The 21,062-nt window shown below is 50.9% G+C and overlaps 1 protein-coding gene and 1 long non-coding RNA gene across 5 annotated transcripts in view; one reads left to right on the forward strand and one right to left on the reverse strand.

The window, feature by feature from the left end:
- The window catches only part of OSBP2 (oxysterol binding protein 2), a 153,615-nt gene that overhangs the window by 51,017 nt on the left and 81,536 nt on the right, over nucleotides 1-21,062 (forward strand). Inside the window, exon 1 of one of the 3 annotated variants that reach the window (XM_024977146.2) lies at nucleotides 7,092-7,226. The exons of the other annotated variants lie outside the window; for them this stretch is intronic. The gene's annotated coding sequence lies outside the window, so the exon portion shown is untranslated. Of the gene's footprint in view, nucleotides 1-7,091; nucleotides 7,227-21,062 lie in introns of those variants that run through there. 3 annotated transcript variants of the gene reach the window in all.
- On the reverse strand, nucleotides 3,140-7,008 carry LOC112442059 (uncharacterized). 2 transcript variants are annotated; one of them, XR_003030087.2, is made up of 5 exons: nucleotides 6,836-7,008; nucleotides 5,119-5,438; nucleotides 4,447-4,619; nucleotides 3,987-4,085; nucleotides 3,140-3,479 (listed from the first exon to the last, which is right to left on the reverse strand). It is a non-coding gene; the product is annotated as an uncharacterized lncRNA (long non-coding RNA). The 2 variants fall into 2 exon arrangements; XR_009491118.1 differs by having other exon boundaries at nucleotides 4,917-5,438.

Here is a 21,062-nt window from a genome sequence, read left to right on the forward strand (position 1 = left end):
CCCTGGATCACCAGGGAGGTCCCTCCCCAAACTGTTAATATACGTCATCTACGTTATCAGTCTCTAAAGGAAATGGCAGTATTCTTGTCACACCAGTATTCTTGCCTGGAAAATCCCATGGACAGAGGAGCCTGGTGGGTTATAGTCCATAGGGTCACAGAGTTGGACACGACTGAAGCCACTTAGCACAGCAATATATTTGTATTCTTTTTTTTTAACTCTTTAAGAACAAGTATCAGATGCGAGGCCTGTGGTCACATAACACATCAGCGTGCATTCCTTAAGCTGGAACGTTCTCTGACATACGCAGAGTGTAACCACTGACACGGCGCTCCCATCCAACCCGTGGACCCCGTCTGTATTTGCCAGTTGTCCCAATCACGTCCCTTCAAGGAGATCCACTCCCGACCATAGATTGCATTTGGTTGTCCTGTCTTGTCACTTTCGTTTCGGTCTGGAACAGTTTTCCGTTTTCCCTTGTCTTTGGTGTCCTGAGAGTTTTTGAGAAATTCAGGCCGGTTACTTTGTAGAATATGCCTCAGTATGGGATTGCCTGGAGTTCCCTTATGTTTAGAAGCAGTCCTGCATTTGCGGCAGGAACACCATAGGACGCATACTTGTCTTTCACAGTGCTCCGTATCAGGAGGCACACCATGGTTTTTTTTTGTTTCTTTCTGGCATGTGGGATCTTAGTTCCTCAACGAGGAATCAAACCCAGACCCCCTGCATGGGAAGCTCAGATTCTTAACCGCTGGACTACCACGGAAGTCCCAGGAGGCACACCGTGTTGATTTGTCCTACTGCTAACAAATGTGGCTTCCATCATTTCGTTAAGATGGTGTTTGCCAGGTTTTTCCAACTGTGAAGTTACTTTTATAATATTAATTTAATGACTGATTAGAAAATATTTTTATGGGGAGACACCTTGAGGCTCTGTAAAACTGTTCCTCACCTAGCATCCCCACTGGTGTTTAACACTGTTTGGCGATTCTTGCTGGACTCAGTTATAACTTTGATGGTTGCTCTTTAAAAAGAGCTTTTCCCTATTCACTTATTTATGTCAGAGTGAATTCATGGATTTCTAGCTTATCCAGTGGGTTAATATCTATCATTATCATTTATTTTGATGCTCAAGTTGTCCTGGATTTGGGTAAGAGGAATCTTTTTATCTAACCTATTATTTATTTATTTTTAAAAATACGCATTCGTTTATTTGACTGCGTTGGGTCTTACTCACAGCACCTGGGATCTTTATTGCGTCATGGGGGATCTTTCCTAGTGGCACACGGACTCTCTAGTTGTGGCACCCAGGCTTAGTTGCTCTGAGACATGTGGGATCTTAGTTTCCTGACCACGGATGGAACCCATGTCTCATGCATTGCAAGGTGGATTCTCAACCACTGGACCACCAGGGATGTCCCAGCTTTTGTCTTTCTATATGTCTGGGTTGAAACTTGCTGCCTGTCCTTTTTTTTTTTTCCCTTGCCCATAGACATTTTTTTGTGAAAATCCCCCAGAAAGCATAGTCCAAGGCAAGAAATGTTAAAGAGTCAACCCTTTGAGAGGTGCAATCACAGGGCAATGAAGCAGAATTGGGGAGTGGAAGGACAGAAGTGATGATGCAGTGCGCTTGCTTTGCTGGATGTCGCTTCACCTTGAGCGGCAGAGACACAGTGGGCCTGGCGCACAGACTCCTCCAGAACACATGTGAGGAGAAAGCGTGCCGCCGAGCAGAACACATGTGAGGAGAAAGCGTGCTGCCGAGCAGTCCGCAGAAGCAAAGGGTGGGGAGGTGGTATCTGCCCTGTTTGCCCCCATTTCCTGATTCCCGCTGTCATTTTACGAAAGTCCATAAGCAGAGGGACAGCTGGACAAGGAGGAGGCACTGACCCAGAGACAGAGGAGGAGGCAGTCAGGGGAACTGGAGAAAACGCACAAGGTTTGTGTCCAGGACGCTCCACACCTTGCGCTAGTCTGGTCCACTCGAGCCTCCGATGGCGTGAGCCCTCCCGCTTCTATAGGGACCAAGCTGCCAACGTCTGCTGCATCACCGAAAAAGCAAGAGAGTTCCAGAAAAACATCTATTTCTGCTTTATTGACTATGCCAAAGCCTTTGACTGTGTGGGTCACAATAAACTGTGGAAAATTCTGAAAGAGATGGGAATACCAGACCACCTGACCTGCCTCTTGAGAAACCTATATGCAGGTCAGGAAGCAACAGTTAGAACTGGACGTGGAACAACAGACTGGTTCCAAATAGGAAAAGGAGTACGTCAAGGCTGCATATAGTCACCCTGCTTATTTAACTTCTATGCAGAGTACATCATGAGAAACGCTGGGCTAGAAGGAGCACAAGCTGGAATCAAGATTGCTGGGAGAAATATCAATAACCTCAGATATGCAGATGACACCACCCTTATGGCAGAAAGTGAAGAAGAACTAAAGAACCTCTTGATGAAAGTGAAAGAGGAGAGTGGAAAAGTTGGCTTAAAGCTCAACATTCAGAAAACTAAGATCATGGCATCTGGTCCCATCACTTCATAGGAAATAGATGGGGAAACAGTGGATGACTTTATTTTTTGGGCTCCAAAATCACTGCAGATGGTGATTGCAGCCATGAAATTAAAAGACGCTTACTCCTTGGAAGGAAAGTTATGACCAACCTAGATAGCATATTAAAAAGCAGAGACATTACTTTGTTAACAAAGGTCCGTCTAATCGAGGCTATGGTTTTTCCAGTAGTCACGTATGGATGTGAGAGTTGGACTATAAAGAAAGCTGAGCGCCGAAGAATTGATGCTTTCGAACTGTGATGTTAGAGAAGACTCTTGAGAGTCCCTTGGACTGCAAGGAGATCCAGCCAGTCCATCCTAAAGGAGATCAGTCCTGGGTGTTCAGTGGAAGGACTGATGCTCCAATACTTTGGCCACCTGATGGGAAGAGCTCATTCATTTGAAAAGACCCTGATGCTGGGAAAGATTGAGGGCAGGAGGAAAAGGGGACAACAGAGGATGAGATGGTTGGATGGCATCACCGACTCGATGGACATGAGTTTGGGTAAACTCCAGTAGTTGGTGATGGACAGGGAGGCCTGGCGTGCTGTGGTCCATGGGGTCACAAAGAGTCTGACACGACTGAGTGACTGAACTGAACTGTGATAGGGGGACCACCGTCCTCCAAGACACCTCGCCCCATTCCCTGGGAGGGAACATAGCAAGTCCGGTCAGTGACAGGGTCCTGTCCTGGTGGCCCGCTGGGGTCGCCTGGGAGACTGGCGCAGGCAGGCTGTGGAGCAGGCCCCTCTGTCTGGTGCTGTGGCGGGTCCCGACGCTGTTCTCGGTGTTCATCCTCTTCCCCTCCCCCGCTGGCCATTCTAGGTCCACCGCAGCCTCCGCCAGCACCCAGCAGATCTCACCTATGCTTGGGTTGGGTGCTTCTCACCCCCAGTGTCGTTCAATGTCAGCCGCACATCATCTTCTCTAAGGAATGTAACCAAAGCAAGAGAGAATCAGAAACAGCAGCAGCTGTTCCAGTGAAAGATGAACGTCTTGTGTCATTTGACTCTAGAACTGGTAGAAGAGTTGAGTGAGTAACAGGTGATGAGCAGCCAGGGAAAGTAAGTGAGCGCTGAAGAGCAGCAGAATTGCCACAGGGACTCCAGCACCGGCAGGGCTACGGGCTGACCTTGTCCCCACCCCCTCTGTGGACAGAGCTTTGGTTTGTCGTGGGGAGGAGGACTGGTGTCTGAATTTCCAGTGAGTGTCTGAGGAGTGAGTTAAGTAGATCCAGTCATGGTGGTTGGAGCTCAGTTTTCAGATACTGATCACAGTTGGAAATGGCCCAGGCCTTAGTCACCTCTGCTTTTCCTTACCTTTTTTTTTTTTTAAGCTTTTTATTTTATATTGGAGTGTAGCCAATTAACAGTGCTGTGATAGTTTAGGGGGACAGCAGAGGGACTTAGTGATACACATGCATGTTCCCCTTACTTTGGTACCGTCAGCTCCATGATCTTGTAACCAGCACAGAGTAGTCCCTTGTCACTGGGGGTACTGGATCAGCCCAGCCGTTGACCTCATCTCCTGGGGCTAGAAGAGAACGGTGGTTTCCTTGCTCTTCAGGTCTCAGTTCCCAGGTCATTTCTGGCAAGTGGTTGGGGGGGCCCTCCAAGTCCACCCCCTGGGGTTCCGGGTCTCTAATTGCAGTTTTAGCAGTGGGTTCCCACCATGCTCCAACTCTGTGGTTCTGAGACTCGGTGGAAAGAGCCTGGGGTGGAGTCAGAAGTCTACGCTGCCTGGCAGGGCCCTGGCTGTCTCCCCTCTCCATTTCCCGGTGTCTGCAAGGGCTCAGAGCACAGCCAGCATGCCCTGCACGTGGCCCTGACGTGGGCCCTCCTCCCTCAGCCCCTCTCCCCACTGAGAGCACCCCCCGCCAAGGCCCAGCCTCTACCAGTCAGTCCTGAGAGGCGTTCTCTCCTAGCACTGGCGTCAGGGCCGCGGCCAGCTCCAAGGGTCTGAGACTCCAGGGATGGGCCTTGAGGTCTCTTCTTCAGTCTGGAACAGCAGTCCCCAACCTCTTCAGCACCAGGGACTGGTTTCGTGGATGACAGCTTTCCCACAGACCTGGAGGCGGGGGATGCTTTTGGGGATGATTCGAGTGGGTTACATTTATGTGCACTTTGTTGGCATTATTATTCCATCAACTCCACCTCGGATCATCAGGCATTAGATCCTGGAGGTTGGGGACCCTTGGTCCAGAACCACCGAGTCTGGGAGCCTCATGCCATCCCTCCTCTCGCATCCCACAGAAATCAGGGGGAAATGGCCCACACCTGCCGTGGCACCATCAACCTGTTCACCGCGCACTTCGACACGGAGGACTCTTGCGGTATCGTGCTGACCAGTGGGGGCAGGACCTACCACCTCAAGGCCGGCTCGGAGGTGGAGCGGCAGCAGTGGATCACCGCCCTGGAGCTGGCCAAGGCCAGGGCTGTCCGCATGATGAGCAACCACTCAGGTAGCCAGCGCTCGGCGTGGCGGGAGCACGTGCAGTGTCATGGGTCTGGAGGCCGAGGGAGCTGAGAGTGTTGGGGGGACGATGGTGACCGACCGGCAGACCCACCTCGCCCTGCCCACTCAGCTCCGCGTCCTCAGCAGCCGGATGGATGTTAGACGGCAGGGGTGGCCGGCAGTTCTCGGGGTGGGGATGTGTGTGGTGGGCAGGGCTCGGTGTGCCTTTCTTGGGTCAACCCTGGTTCCTGGGCTTCAGCAGAAGCTTTGGATGCTGTGATGGGTCAGCTCCAGAGGCAGAAGGCGGGGCGGGAGACCAGGATGGTGGGCTTGTGCCTCAGGCCAGACTTCCTCTGAGGTCTGCTTCGGAGACTGAAAACCATTTAGCCAGAGCTGCCCCCTTCGCCAAGGTGGAAGGTTGGCTCAGAAGTCCTAAGCAAGACATTTTATATTTTACTCTCATGCATTAATTTTTTTACCGTGTAATGTCTTACAAGATTCGTAAACCAACAGTTTCAAAGGCGCATGCTGTGAAGTCTGCCCTTGACTCTCTGCCCAGCTGACCACCCTGTTCTGCCACACAGGGGCCACTGAGCTTCCGGGATCGTGTGTCTTTACGTGTGTATATTCAAATAAGTACATTTTTTTTGGCTGCACCGTGCAACCTGGGGGATCATAATTCCCTGAGTAGAGATTGAACCCGCACCTCCTGCATTGGAAGGCAGTCTTAACCACTGGACTAAGGGGAAGTCCCGCAAATAAGTACTTATTTTTAAAAAGTGCAATCCCCCACTTTGCTGTTTTTTTTTTTTTTTTTCTGTTTAGCGATAGTAGATCTTGGGATTTCTCCCTGTGAGTGCATGAAAAGCTTCCTCCTTGTTTTTATAGCACTGCAGTGTCCCTGCGCTGGGGTCCCGCCAGCACGAGCCTCTCAGTGCCTGTGGAAGGCAGGTCACTGACTGTCAGTCCGACCTTCTGTTCTGGTCTCCACTAGTTAGAATGTGGGTCCCCCTTACCATGATGACTCTCTTCCTTGGGGTCCACACTCTGGTGTTTGAGTGTGTCAGCAGCGATGCTGAACTTGGCAAGGGGCTCCCCCACCAGCCGATTGTGTGCCTCCCAGCATCCTTCCAATTCAAAGATTTCTAAGTCAGTGGGATCCAGTACGCCTGGGTTCAAACCGTGGCTCCCTTCATGGCTGTATGACCTTTCTGATGGGCTTAATCATAGAACCACCCCCTTGGAGGTGCGGTGAGGGCTGACATAGTGGGTGATATGAACCTGGCACATGGCTTGGCAAATGCTTAACGGAAGTCAGCTGTAGTTACTGATAATAGTCACCTTGGCAGCTTTAAAATAACACAGACTCCCAGGTCGCTGGGCAGTGATAAATCTGAATGAATGAGAGCAGTGTTGGGAATGGGGTGGGCAGAGGGCACCTGCATTAAAAAATCTCCCTGGATAAGATTGCCAAATTTTCGTGAATACACATAGAGGCCCCCGAGTTTCATTTGAACTTCAGACACACAACAAGTAATGTTTTAGTGTAAATGTGTCCCATACAATGATCGGGGCATACTCATACTGCAGTTTGTTTATTCTTATTCAGATGTAAAGCGTCTTTCGCCTTTCATCGGCCTGCATTTAGCTGCATCTTGCGGGGACGTGACGCTCAGCCCACTTGGGACTTTCTCAGTCAGAAACCAGAGCATGTCCTTTCATTTGACACAGGAGGGCGCTAGAAGACGGTTCATTTGCTTTCCTTGCTCCTGAATCGGTGCCTGAATCAGTTCCCGAAGCGCCAGCCGCTTGGCTGGCTTGCCACGTACCTTTCAGGATTTGTGAATCATTTTCAGATCTTCAGGCCCGCCTCCCAGTGGGTGCCAGGAGGTTGTGAGCCGTGAAGCCACTGCCGGACACCCCCTATCTCGCGCCTTGCTCCCACCATGGGGTGGCTAATCCAGCCCCTCAGGGGCTCCCTCTCCTGCCCTGCTCCCCCAGGCTGACCTGCCCCCACGTTGATGTCATAGCCCTATTCTGATATCACAGCCTGGGACTTGGAATTACCCCGGGCCACCCAGATTCTGCCCTTAGAGCAACCAAGGTGGGCGTTCAGGCAGGGGCTGCAGGGGGGTGGCTGGCCGGTGGTCCTGGGGGCTGAGCCTAAAGAACATCTGGGCAGCCGCCGTCCTAGAGCTTCAAGATGAAAATCCTCTAAAGGTAGGACCTGGAAGGCTTTCCTGCTGTCTCTGTTGGCTGTGATCCCTCCAGGTGAAAATAAATCCCTGGGGAGTGGGGAGGGGGCTGTTCGGGCTCTGGAGAGAGCCCCTGGAAAGCCTGCTGCCTCTGTGCCTCGGCTCGCACGTGGCCTGGAGAGAGAGTCGTCTCTCCTTGGTCCCCTCGGCGCTCTTCTCATTCAGAGGAGTGGCTTCCTGAAATGGGGGTTTCTGGCTTGTTGAGTGGGTGGGAGGCGCTGCTCCTGAATGCTCGGAGAATGCTTGCAAGTACTGAGCCATGGCTTCAACCGTGGCCACCCCCAGAGGCTGAGCGGGGGTGGGGTGCGCTCGTCTCAGGACAAACGGAAAACACGGGCACATTCAAGCTGTTACCCCTCAGATTCCCAGGGCCCAAGAAGGAGAAGCCTCATCCGCTGAGGTGGACAGGTTTACTGAAGTCTTTCACGAGCTGATTAAGGTAGTAAAATATTGACTGGCATGGATTAGACAACAGCAACAGTACACACACAGACACACGCACATGCACACGCACACACACACACACCCAGAAACACTTCTCTGTAACTTAGGTGGGCACGAAGGCCACTGGGGTGAACACGTTAAAATTCTTAGGGGAGGACCATCGAGACTCTGACGAGATGATCAGGTGGTGCTCAGGAACTCCCATTTTAAATGTACACATTTCTGTTTTAAAAAAATAATTTTTTGTTTATCTTGGCTGCTCCAGGCCTGAGTTGCAGTGCCCGGGGTCTTCAAGCTTCGTTGCGGCACGTGGGGTCTTTAGTTTCAGTGTGTGGACACTTTTTTTTCCCCTAAATTTTTGGTTGCCCTGAGTCTTCATTGCTGCACACAGGGGCTACTCTTCATTGCAGTGCACGGGCTCCTCATTGCAATGGCTTCCCCGGTGGCGCTAGTGGTAAAAGGCCCGGGCAGTGGTACCCCACTCCAGTACTCTTGCCTGGAAAATCCCATGGACGGAGCCTGGTAGGCTGCAGTCCACGGGGTCGAGAAGAGTCGGACATGACTGAGCGACTTCACTTTCACTTTTCACTTTCCTGCATTGGAGAAGGAAATGGCAACCCACTCCAGTGTTCTTGTCTGGAAAATCCCAGGGACGGGGGAGCCTGGTGGGCTGCCGTCCATTGGGTCACACAGAATCGGACACGACTGAAGCGACATAGCAGTAGCAGCAGCCAAAGCAGGAGATGTAAGAGATGTGGGCTCGATCCCTGAGTCAGGACCCCTTTTAGGAGGAAATGGCAACCCACTCCAGTATTCTTGCCTGGAAAATCCCATGGGTAAAGGAGCCTGGTGGGCTATAATCGACAGGGTTGAAAAGAGTCAGACATGACTGAAGTGACTTAGCACTCTCGCAGAGCACAGGCCCCAGTCGCAAGGGGTTCAGCAGTTGTGACCCATGGAGTCAGAGCTCACAGGCTCTAGAGCATGGGCTCAGCAGTTGTGTCTCATGGGATGAGTTGCTCTGCCGCACGTGGAATCTTCCTGGAGTGGGAATTGAACCTGTGTCCCCGGCACTGGCAGGCGGATTCTTATCCACTGCACCACCAGGGAAGTCTGTGGTATGAACTCTTAGTTGTGGCATGTGGGATCTAGTTCCCCAGAGGGATTGAACTGGGGCCCCCTGCACTGGGAATTTGAAGTCTTAACCTGTAGACCATCAGAGAAGCCCGAGAAACCCCATTTTTAATATGCATTCCAGGTAGTGCTCCTGTCAGCCCCCCACGGATCTCCTTTGAGAAACACGGTCTACTCAGACTTCCTGGATGGCTTGCTGCAACCGTCTTGCTTCCCCCATTTCCAAACTGCATGTTTTCCGTGGAATGAGGGTTTAATTCTGGTTTACTGCCATGTATTTTTTTTTTAATGAACGGGATCCAGAGAGACGACGGGCAGTGTGGGGAGTCCCCCGGGGGCACTTGTACCTGTATCCTTGGCCGCTGTCTTCCTGGTGTGGGTGAAGCCTTCTCTCCTCCTGAGAAGAGGGACTGTGTCCGTACTGGGAACGCTGCGCCCTTCGCCATGAAGACTCTGGCTCCACGGTCCTCACCTGGACTGAGAGAGTGGGACTGTGGGTGTGAATTGTGTTTCACCGAAGCTGATAGCAGCGAAAAAGGCGTTGCTGACCAGAGGGTTTGGCTTCCGTTTCTCTAGTGGCCCCAGGATGAACATTCATTGGTACTGGGGCAGGGGGGTGGGCAGCCACTGCTCATCGATAGGTCAGCAGCTCGAGGTGGGAATTCTCTGGTCGCTCTGGCTGTGGATCCGGGGCCCCCAGAATGCCACACGGCCCTCTGTACAGATAAACAGATCTGTGCCCAGTTTGGCAGGAGGTGGGGAGGTCTGCTTCTGGTTTCTAGCCCTTTGGATTAGGCAGTGTCCGGCGTTCAGGCGTTCAGGCCTCGAAGCCCCTGGTGGTCTCAGCACTTCCCAGTGCTTCTAGCCCAGGTGAGAGGCAGGCCTCTCCTGGCCTGTAGTCCTCGGCTCACAGGTTGCGGGACAGAGGGGCTGAGCCCACCCAAACCCTCTGAAACGTGTATGAGTCAGCTTCTCTCTCCCTCAAACTCTTCTCTGCCCTGACTCACATCTGGGCCACTTCATCCAGTAAGACCAGGGAGGCACAGGGTGGGGGCAGCTAAGATTTCCCCTCAGCGATGCCAGGACAGGGAGCCCAGCTCACCCCACTCCACTTCACAGGCCCACCCTGGTATCGGGAGAGAGAAATCTGTGCTCAGTTTGAGAGGTGAGTCACTGGGGGGGTTTTGTCAAAATCGAGGCCCAGCCTCCTCATCCTGAGGGCTCTTTGCAGGAGCGCCCGTCGCTCTTACTTTGCAGGGGGTGTTTTGTGAAAATCGAGGCCCAGCCTCCTCATCCTGAGGGCTCTTTGCAGGAGCGCCAGTCGCTCTTACTTTGCAGGGGGGGGGTTTGTGAAAATCGAGGCCCAGCCTCCTCATCCTGAGGGCTCTTTGCAGGAGCGCCCGTCGCTCTTACTTTGCAGGGGAGGGTTTTGTGAAAATCGAGGCCCAGCCTCCTCATCCTGAGGGCTCTTTGCAGGAGCGCCAGTCGCTCTTACTTTGCAGGGGGTGTTTTGTGAAAATCGAGGCCCAGCCTCCTCATCCTGAGGGCTCTTTGCAGGAGCGCCCGTCGCTCTTACTTTGCAGCTGCAGCAGCGCCTTGTGTGGAGTTGTTGCTCAGTAAACACGTCGGTTCAAAGAGGCATGAAAGCCTCAGGAGGGTGGGTGCAGGTGGACTCAAGGATGCTGCGGAACCCAGGGGACGACAGAAGCAGACAGAAGTCTCAGGAACCGGCCCATACCTGTCACCAGTTATCAACTCAGTCTTGTTTCTTTGTCTCTGCTCTCTTCCCTAACCTTGCATCATTTTGAATATTTGTCAACATTTCAGGGTGTGTGTCTAAAAGATAAGGATGCCTTTTTAAAAAGGTTAATATAGTCAAGGTACCGTTATCATATCTGAAAAATTAACAATGCAGTGCACTGAGGCCTTTTTAAAGGAACTTGTACTCTCCCTGGTGACTCAGAGGTCAGGAGGGAACTAGAAAAGGGGGTCGGGGCCTGAGAAAGGGGGACACACACGTGCTTCCAGCAGAGAAGGCTGGGCTCTCTTCAGAGTCTGAAGAAACCAAGGAGAAAGTTAGTGTCTCTGGGAGAGAATTCTGGCCCTTCCAGAAGAAGCAGGAATTGGCACAGGGCACGGCTTCCTGGAAGGACAAAGACCTCAGAGGGCTCGGCCTTGCCAGGGCTTGCAGGGTGGGGAAGGGACGTGAGTTGGAGTCAGTTCTCAAGTATCCTCTTCAGCAAAGGCGAGAGCCACCAGGAGGGAACTTTGCAGAGCGACAGTGTCCTGTTGTGTAAGCGGTGTTGGCAGTTTGGATTCAGATGTGACCCTGTGCCCACACAGATGGCAGCGGCTTACCCTGAGGGACTCATGTAAGTCAGTGCTGGCGGAAGAGGCTCAGGGTAACTGGGTCACTCTCCAGAGAGTTGGAATGTACGCGCAGAACGCGAGCAGGTTGACAGCTCAGCTCTCAGGGAGGCTGAGCTGGGTTTTCAAAGCGAGGGCGGTGTTTGTTCCAACTCTTCCCAGAGACCCTCTGCCAGCTGGCAGAGCCCAGGAGCCCATGGCCCAGAGGTGGTCCCCTTATTTCAGTAGAAAAAGAAGCATTCTGAAATGTCTGTACTGGAGGTGGACTTCGTATGAGGATTAATAGGTCAGAGTCGTTTGACCAGAAAGATAAACTAAAGAGTCACTTGTCTGCATTCCGTCCATTCTTACCATTAAGATGCTTTAAGCATCATTTTCCTGCCAGGGCAATTATCCTGATACTAATTGTTTCCTTTGTAACTAAAGGGCATAATAGCACTTATCTTTGTAATTATCAGATTGAGAAGGCTCATGCTTTGTTGCCATTTAAATGTTAACCTACTTGTAGATCTGTGGGCATGAGCACCGGTCTCTGACGTGGGTGGGGTTGGCAGCTCGTGTCGTCGCTAGTGGTAAAATACGTGACCCGAACCCAAGGTGAGCTGGGATGGGACATCTTCCTGGGTTCCTTCTGCACTCGACTTTGCCAGCTTGAGCTTTGATTTGGAGAGAAACTTACAAAGCTCAAGGCTAGGTATTTGGGGCTGTGGCACCAGCAGGTGGGCAAGTTCACCCCGACAGGGGGCATAGCTGAGTCTCATTTGCATGACAGTGTGCAGGGCTGTGGCTTAGTAAAGGGGGCACAAGATTTGGGACCCTAATTTTGCCTTGAGTCATTGTGTAGCTTAAAAACAAAATTTGAAAGTTGGTTTACAATGTTATATTAGTTTCAGGAATACAGCAAAGTAATTCGGTTATATATATATATATATGTATGTATGTATGTGTATTCTTTTCCAGATTCCTTTCCATTATAGATATTACAAGATACTGAATGTAGTTCCCTGTCCTGTACAGGGAACTTATTACTTATCTAGTAATAGTAGTGTGTATCTGCTAATCCTAAACTCCTAATTTATCCCTGCCCCCCCCCCCCACACTTTCCCCTTTGATAACCATAATACTATTTTCTATATTGGTTGTGAGTCTGTTTCTGTTTAGTAAATAAGTTCTTTTTTTTTTTTTTTTAAGATTCCACAAATAAGTGATGTCACTTTTTGTCTTTCTCTGTCTTACTTTACTTAGTATGATAGTCTCCAGGTCCACGCATGTGTTGCAGATGGCTTCATTCACTCTTTTTTGTGGCTGAGTAATACTCCACTGTGTACACACATATATATTCCTTATCTTCTTTACCCATTCCTCTGTCGACAGACACTCAGGCTGCTTCTATGTCTGGCTGTTGTGACCAGCGCCGCTGTGAACACTGGGCACCCATACCATTTTGAATTAGAGTTTGTCTTTTCCGTTGTGTAACGAGCTTTTAAAATTTACTTAGTTGCCGCCCACAGGATCTTCACTGCATCATGTGTGATCTCTTGTTGAGGTGCAGACTCCCAAGTTGTGTGATCTCTTACTGAGGTGCACAGACTCAAGTTGTATGATCTCTTGCTGAGGTGCACAGACTCCCAAGTTGTGTGATCTTTTGTTGAGGTGCAGAGACTCCCAAGTTGTGTGATCTCTTGTTGAGGTGCAGAGACTCCCAAGTTGTGTGATCTCTTGCTGAGGTGCAGAGACTCCCAAGTTGTGTGATCTCTTGTTGAGGTGCACAGAGTCTCAAGTTGTGTAATCTTTTGTTGATGTGCAGACTCCCAAATTGTGTGATCTCTTACTGAGGTGCACAGACTCCCAAGTTGTGTGATCTTTTGTTGAGGTGCAGAGACTCCCAAGTTGTGTGATCTCTTGTTGAGGTGCAGAGACTCCCAAGTTGTGTGATCTCTTGTTGAGGTGCACAGACTCCCAAGTTGTGTGATCTCTTGCTGAGGTGCACAGACTCTCAAGTTGTGTGATCTCTTGTTGAGGTGCACAGAGTCTCAAGTTGTGTAATCTTTTGTTGACGTGCAGACTCCCAAATTGTGTGATCTCTTACTGAGGTGCACAGACTCCCAAGTTGTGTGATCTCTTGTTGAGGTGCAGAGACTCCCAAGTTGTGTGATCTCTTGTTGAGGTGCACAGACTCCCAAGTTGTGTGATCTCTTGTTGAGGTGCACAGACTCCCAAGTTGTGTGATCTCTTGTTGAGGTGCACAGACTCTCAAGTTGTGTGATCTCTTGTTGAGGTGCACAGACTCCCAAGTTGTGTGATCTCTTGTTGAGGTGCAGAGACTCCCAAGTTGTGTGATCTCTTGTTGAGGTGCACAGACTCCCAAGTTGTGTGATCTCTTGTTGAGGTGCACAGACTCCCAAGTTGTGTGATCTCTTGTTGAGGTGCACAGACTCCCAAGTTGTGTGATCTCTTACTGAGGTGCACAGACTCTCAAGTTGTGTGATCTCTTGTTGAGGTGCACAGACTCCCAAGTTGTGTGATCTCTTGTTGAGGTGCACAGACTCTCAAGTTGTGTGATCTCTTGTTGAGGTGCACAGACTCCCAAGTTGTGTGATCTCTTGTTGAGGTGCACAGACTCCCAAGTTGTGTGATCTCTTACTGAGGTGCAGACTCCCAAGTTGTGGCACTCGGGCTCTGCAGCGTGTGGGATTTCAGTGCCCTGACCAGGGTTTGAACGCGCATCCCTTGCACGGCAAGACCAATTCTTAACCATGGACCACCGGGGAAGTCCCTTCCGTTGTGTCACTTTTGACGAGGCCCTTAACCTCGCTAAGCCTTCATTTCTTTGCTCCTCAAAGGGAGGATCATTGCTGTGTCTTCAGGTAGTCTGAGGGTAAGTAATGACCATTGGCAGGGGCGTCCAGCAGTGGAGATGGCCACTGTAGAGGGCAGTGCCACCAAGCGCCCAGGTGTCAAGCTAGCCAGGTGGCTCTTGCTGGGAATCTGCCATTTTCCCAGGACCATTCTGTGAGACTGCCTGAGGTAAAAAGGGTGTTCTAAACATTTCTGCTTTTTAAGATGAAAACCTTTATTGTTTTGTAAAAAGATTGAATGGAAAAAAGAAAAGTGCAAACCATACTGGGAAATGAACAAAATGGAGAAAAATTTCAACTGTACTAACCTAGAAATGATCACAGTTAAATCTTTACTGAACAGCATCGCAAACATTAATTTATGCATACAGATGCATTTTTATATGTAATTTCACACTACTGGAAAATTCACAATATTCAATATTGAAACTGGTTCATTAAATTCAACACGTTGCAGACATTCTGAGCCAAAAAAATATGCATCACTGTTTATTATGGAAGCTATCCTATATGTTTCACGCATGTGTATCTAACACACTTATACCATACATAGCCCCACGTTCTTATCACTCACCTTCCAACAATTATCAATTCATGGCCAGTCGTATTTCACCTCATCCCATCTTCTGGTAACCCTCCATTATTATTATTTTTTATTGTGATAGATGCACATGACACAAAATTCACCATTAGTGACACTTAGCACACTCACAGCATCGTGCAGCCGTCACCTCTAATTCCAGAACACTTTCATCATCCCCAAGAGGAAGCCCCATGCCCATTAGCGCTCACTCCCTGTTCCCCACCTCCCTCTGCTCCTGGGAACCACTAATCTGCTTCCCCACTGTTATTTTAAACCAAACCCCATCTGCAAATATTTCACATGTCTCTCTAAAACCCAAGGACTCAGCGCTTCCCTGGCAATCCAGTGGTTAAGACTCCAGACTTCCACTGCAGGGGACGAAGTTTCAATCCCTGGTCTAAGATCCCACGTGCTTCACAGTGTGGCCAACAAGTAAATGAATAATCAAAATACAAGGACTCTTAAAAGCATCCATTCGAGGCCACTGTCACACCTGAATCAGCAATTCTTTCATCTTGTCACCTGTTCGGGTATCTAATTACAGTGTCTTTTTTCTTTCTTTGGCTGAACCCTGTGACACGTGGGATCTTAGTTCCCTGATCAGGGATCGAACCTGCACCCCCTGCATTGAAAGGCACGGTCGTTAACCACTGGACCACCAGGGAAGTCCCTGTAATGTCATTTTTAATAGTGCGTGATATCCATGGGGTGGATATAGCACAATTTAATCAAACATTGTCTTAACCATTCGGGTTGCTTGCCGTGTTTCCTTATTATCCAAAAAAAGCACTGGGACAAGCATTTCTGTGCTCGCTTTCTCTTTTCTTTGGCTGTGGTGTGGTTATTTCCTAAGGGTAAATTCTTAGAGAAAGGATTACTGGGTTGAATGCACACTTTCCATTTTGATACTTGGAGAGTTATAAAGGTTGTTCCAGCAAACACTGCCTCAGCAGAAAGTGCACAGCATGGCTAAGGGAAGGTAAACCCACAAATACCCTCGCGTGAGCCTTGGCCATCATAACTTATCCAGAAGGGCCTATGGTTGTCCATTTTTATGGAAATGCCCCCATTGCACCGGGCTCAGGGTCTCCCAGATGCGATCACAGCTCACGGCCATCAACTGATACCCACACTCAGGAGAAAAATGCCAGGGCGCCCCTGCGGCCACAGCCCAGGCAGCCCATCCGCGGAGGGAGGCAGGAGCTGTCCTGGAGAGGGATGAATTCAGGAGGCCCCAAGGGCAGAGACAGGCTGGTTCGCAAACACGCCCGTCAGGCTGGAAGCCGGGGACGCTTGGAGGAAATCCACACTCTCCTGTGGAGAAGAGGAAGGAAGGGGGAACCGGTGGGAAAAATCATCCTCCGCTCTTGCTTCAACTTGACTCTCTGTGCCATTAAAACATGGCAGGAAAGGCAGCTTGAAAGAAGCAATGAAAACACTGCCGTGATCCAGCCATCGCCACTCCCTCCCAGCTCCCCGCACACATCCCCGCACAGCGAGCCGAGCTCTCCTCCCCTTAGCATTACAGCATCCGTGTTCCGGGCCAGTGTTCGGCAGCCTCGCCTGTCCCCTTTTCACACCTGGCTTCTGTTCTGTGCAGAGCCGGTGCCCCAGCTTCCTCATCCCGCCGTCCTTCGGCTGGACGCTCGGGCTTCTTACGGCTCCAGCCTGCTGCACAGGTGACGGCCTGCGGACCCTGTCTCTCTTGCAGCTCCCTCTCTTTGCTGACGCCTCCCTAGGAAACGTCGTGCTGGGTACTGGTGCGATGGTGTCGTGGGTCTTGACTCCCCTCTCCTCTGGCCTTGTTTCCAAGAAGGATATGAGTTCCGCTGACCCAGAGAGCACAGGTTCGTCAGGCGTTAGTCAAGCAGCACGACGTGCGTGTGCATCATCTAGAGATGCTCAGGCACTGTGGACGCGTGATCAAACCTTTTCTCACATGGAATACGTGACCACTAACAGCTTGGTGGTGTGGCCCGTGGGTTCTGATCAAATCTTTTCTAGCATGGAATACGTGACCACTAACAGCTTGGTGGTGTGGCCTGTGGGTTCTTTGAGGACCAGTACGACCTTCTGCAGGGCTTCCCAGGTGGCTCAGTGGGTAAAGAACCTGCCTGCCATGCAGGAGATGCAGGAGATATGGGCTCGATTCCTGGGTCAGGAAGATCCCCTGGAGGAGGGCAAGGCAACCCACTCCAATATTCTTGCTTGGAGAGTCCCACAGACAGAGGAGCCTGGTGCGCTACGGTTCATGGGGTGGCAAAGAGTCGGACACGACTGAAGTGACTGGACACCTAGGACCTTCTACTCCCTCTCTGTGCCTGTGGTCAGCACGTCCTACAGACATTTGACAGTGCTTCTGAAAGGCAGCCTCAGGCGGCCCTGCCCCCTTCCAGCCTCTGCCGTCCGGGCCTCCCTGCACCTCCAGGGCTGCGCTTGCAGCTACGCGAGCTGGACAGATGAGACTCTGAGTAACAGGGACCCACGCCTGTCCTTCCCTGAAAGAGCGCCAGAAAAAACAGGAAGCACTTTAAACCAAAAGAATAGTTAATTATTTTTGGCGGTGCTGGGTCTTTGTTGCTGCGAGTGGCCTTTCTGTAGCTGCGGTGAGTGAGGGCTGCTCTTTGTTGCGGAGCTCGGGCGTCTCACTGCAGTGGCTTCTCTTGTGGCTCCCAGGCTCTAGAGCATACAGGCTCAGTAGTTGTGATGCACGGGCTTAGTTGCCCCAAGGCATGTGGAATCTCCCCGGACCAGGATTTGAACCCGTGTCCCATGTATTGGCAGAAGGATTCTTATCCACTGGACCACCAGGGAAGTCCAGGAAGCACTTTTTAAATTTTTTTTTTTTTTAAAGATGGAGCATTTAAAAAATCTTTATTGAATTTGTGACAATACTTCTTGTTTTTTGGCTTCTTGGTCATGAGACATGTAGGATCTTACCTCCTTGATCCATGATCAAACCTGTAGTCCCTGAATTGGAAGGTGAAGTCTTAACCACTGGATCACCTCAGAAGTCCCAGGAAACACTTTTTTCCCCCAGTTTCTTTGCAGAATGAAGTAGCAATAGACTCGAAGGGACAGAGGAGGGCTCAGTCTCGAGCTTGGGTGATGGGGCGCCTTTGCTGATAGGTGCCCCGCCCGACGCCCCCTGCCCAGCCCTGCCCTTTGCTTCTCCTCCCCTCACGTCTGGTCTAGCTCTTGTTACACAGAAACCAGCCCATCCCCCTTGCTTCAGACGCGCTTCCTGCTCTTCCGTATTCCTCGGCTCATTATTTTCCCTCTTACATAGTATTTCATGTGTGCCAGTCAGATTCTCAATTTAATATGAAGCGAAAACCCTTAATCTGTCCATAGTCTATTTAAAACCAAATGAAGGTGCCCGAACCACATGATTGCTCGGGCTGAGAGCTCAGTCCGCTTGGGGCTCAGAGGCCCCAGCCAGCAGAAAGGCACAGTTATTTAGTGTTATTTTAAAAACTGCGAGTCGTCCAGTGCCGTTTTTCTCATTGCCAGTGCCAGTCCTTTTGCAATAAATGTGCTGCAGTGATCCATCTCCTCTCGGAAAATGGCCAAGCGGTTGTCCAGAGCAGGTCCTAGGGCACATTCAGTCACCAGTGAGCGGCGGGGCTGCTAAAACTCTGAGCAGCGCGCTGTCCTCGGCGCAGCCCCTGCGGAGTCGCGACTCGTCACTTGTGAGATGGGGACACGCCACACACTTGTGACTCTGCCATTTCCCACAGCCCGCTGCAGTGCGCTCAGGCCACTGAAATACCGTTAAGCCCTTTTGATTTAATCCCCTTGGCATTTGTGGATCTGACTTCTGTCAGACCACTGCGTTTCAAGCAACCCAAAAGTAAATGCCGTGTCCCAATTTTATTTTAATATTAAAAATGGAGTTTTCTTGTCCCACTAATACACACGGGGAAGGAGTAGTGAAAGTCGTGCTCACAGTGGGAAGCAGCGGCCCCTGCCCACAGCCTTCCATCATTCCTGCGTCATGGTCCCACCACACACTGAATCATTTGTCCTTGGGCTCAGGCCCCAACCCGAGTTGTGGGTGTGGAGAGGCCGGTCTTGGGGGTTTCCTGGCCAGGGTACCCACTGTCCACCTCTCCACTGAAGGCTGCGCTCCTCAGACACACGCCTCTTGGTGTCTCTGTGTGTAAGGTGACTGCAGGTGGGCCGGAGCATTCTGTCCTGGGGCCAACCGGAGGGAGACAGACCCATTAAGGAGCACACCCCGTTTCTTCTCCCTGCACCCCACCGCCGAGGCTGACCCCGGGCGGTGCTGGGTCTGGTGCAGGCACGGCCGGGGCAGCGGCTCAGTGAGTCATGAACGGTCTGCTGAGAGGAAGGTGCTTTACCCCTGTTCACAGGGGCGACCTCAGCCGCTTGCCCGAGATCTCTGTTAGGAAGTGGAGATGCTTTGTTCAACATCTGTCCGTTCAGCTAGATTGCTGGCTGCCAGGAACGTGCAGAGCGCCGGGCCTGCCACAGTAGGTGCCCAGGATTTGAATGAGTGTGTGAGCAGTGGTGCTGAAATCCCGATGTAGAGTTTTGCAGCTCGGAGCTGTGCTTTGCCACATTCCCTGGATGAGGACCCAGTGAAGAGCAGGAGCAGAAAGCGTCGTTTTGCTTGCTGCCTGGTGGGGGAAGCCGGGAACAGGGAACTCTGCTTAGACGCTGGCCCTGGAGCTTGAAGGAGTCACTGCAGCTTCCCCAGAGCCCAGGCATGCTCCCGCCTTCTTGGGATCACCTCTGTTCTATTGCATTGAGCCTCGGGGAGAGGGAAATGGGCCATGTGAGTGGGATTTTCATTGGCCATCGTGATCGTGTCCTTTTGCCTAAAAGCAGCTAAAGAAGATAATCTACAATCACAAATTGAATTCTATCTGAAGAACACCTCTGCCTCACGCAACAGTCAGTCCTGGCCAGTTAGGGGGGGATGCCCTGGGGAACCTGAATGGTGGTCCCGAGCGTCATGACCGGCACGGTAGCCTCATGTGGGCTGATGGTGGGGGGGCGGGTAGGGTCTTCTTAGTGAGGGAATGTGGGGCCTTCCCAGGGCACAACTGGGCCTTCAGCAGGCCAGGTGGGAGATCTGACCACGTGAAGGTGCTGGTCTTGTGGCCTCAGAGGCTTGCAGCAGCTGCCCCAGCTGCAGGGTGTGGAGCGCAGGGTTTCTCGGTGGACAGCCTTTCTCTGTCTCTCTCTTTCTTTTAAAAGTTAGCTTTCATTTTTTAAGATTGAGGTATCGTTTTTTTTAAATATGTATTTATTTTTATTTGTCTGTGTCTGGTCTCAGTTACCGCACGCAGGATCTTTCGTTGTGGCGCATGGACCCTCTACTTGTGACGTGCAGGCTCAGTGGTTTGGGTGCATGGGCCAGCATGTGGGATCCCAGTTCTCCGACCAGGGATTGAACCCAAGTCCCGCAAATTCTTAACCACTGGAGAACCAGATCAGATCAGATCAGTTGCTCAGTCGTGTCCTACTCTTTGTGACCCCATGAATCGCAGCACGCCAGGCCTCCCTGTCCATCACCAACTCCCGGAGTTCACTGAGACTCACATCCATCAAGTCAGTGATGCCATCCAGCCATCTCATCCTCTGTCGTCCCCTTCTCCCCTTGCCCCCAATCCCTCCCAGCATCGGAGTCTTTTCCAATGAGTCAACTCTTCGCATGAGGTAGCCATAGTACTGGAGTTTCAGCTTTAGCATCATTCCTTCCAAAGAAATCCCAGGGCTGATCTCCTTCAGAATGGACTGGTTGGATCTCCCTGCAGTCCAAGGGACTCTCAAGAGTCTTCTCCAACACTACAGTTCAAAAACATCAATTCTTCGGTGCTCAGCCTTCTTGACAGTCCAACTCTCACATCCATACATGACCACTGGAAAAACCATAGCCTTGACTAGACGAACCTTTGTTGGCAAAGTAATGTCTCTGCTTTTGAATATGCTATCTCGGTTGGTCATAACTTTCCTTCCAAGGAGTAAGCGTCTTTTAATTTCATGGCTGCAGTCACCATCTGTAGTGATTTTGGAGCCCAGGAAAATAAAGTCTGACACTGTTTCCACTGTTTCCCCATCTATTTCCCATGAAGTGATGGGACCGGATGCCATGATCTTCGTTTTCTGAATGTTGAGCTTTAAGCCAACTTTTTCACTCTCCACTTTCACTTTCATCAAGAGGCTTTTGAGTTCCTCTTCACTTTCTGCCATAAGGGTGGTGTCATCTGCATATCTGAGGTTATTGATATTTCTCCCGGCAGTCTTGATTCCAGCTTGTGTTTCTTGCAGTCCAGCGTTTCTCATGATGTACTCTGCATATAAAACAGCATTAAAACAAACATGTATTGAACACCAAAGAGAATGATTGTCCATCAAATCGTGACGCTGTACACCTTAAACTTAC

This window comes from Bos taurus, chromosome 17 (genome assembly GCF_002263795.3).
Source record: "Bos taurus isolate L1 Dominette 01449 registration number 42190680 breed Hereford chromosome 17, ARS-UCD2.0, whole genome shotgun sequence".
In the NCBI taxonomy this organism is placed as follows: domain Eukaryota; kingdom Metazoa; phylum Chordata; class Mammalia; order Artiodactyla; family Bovidae; genus Bos; species Bos taurus.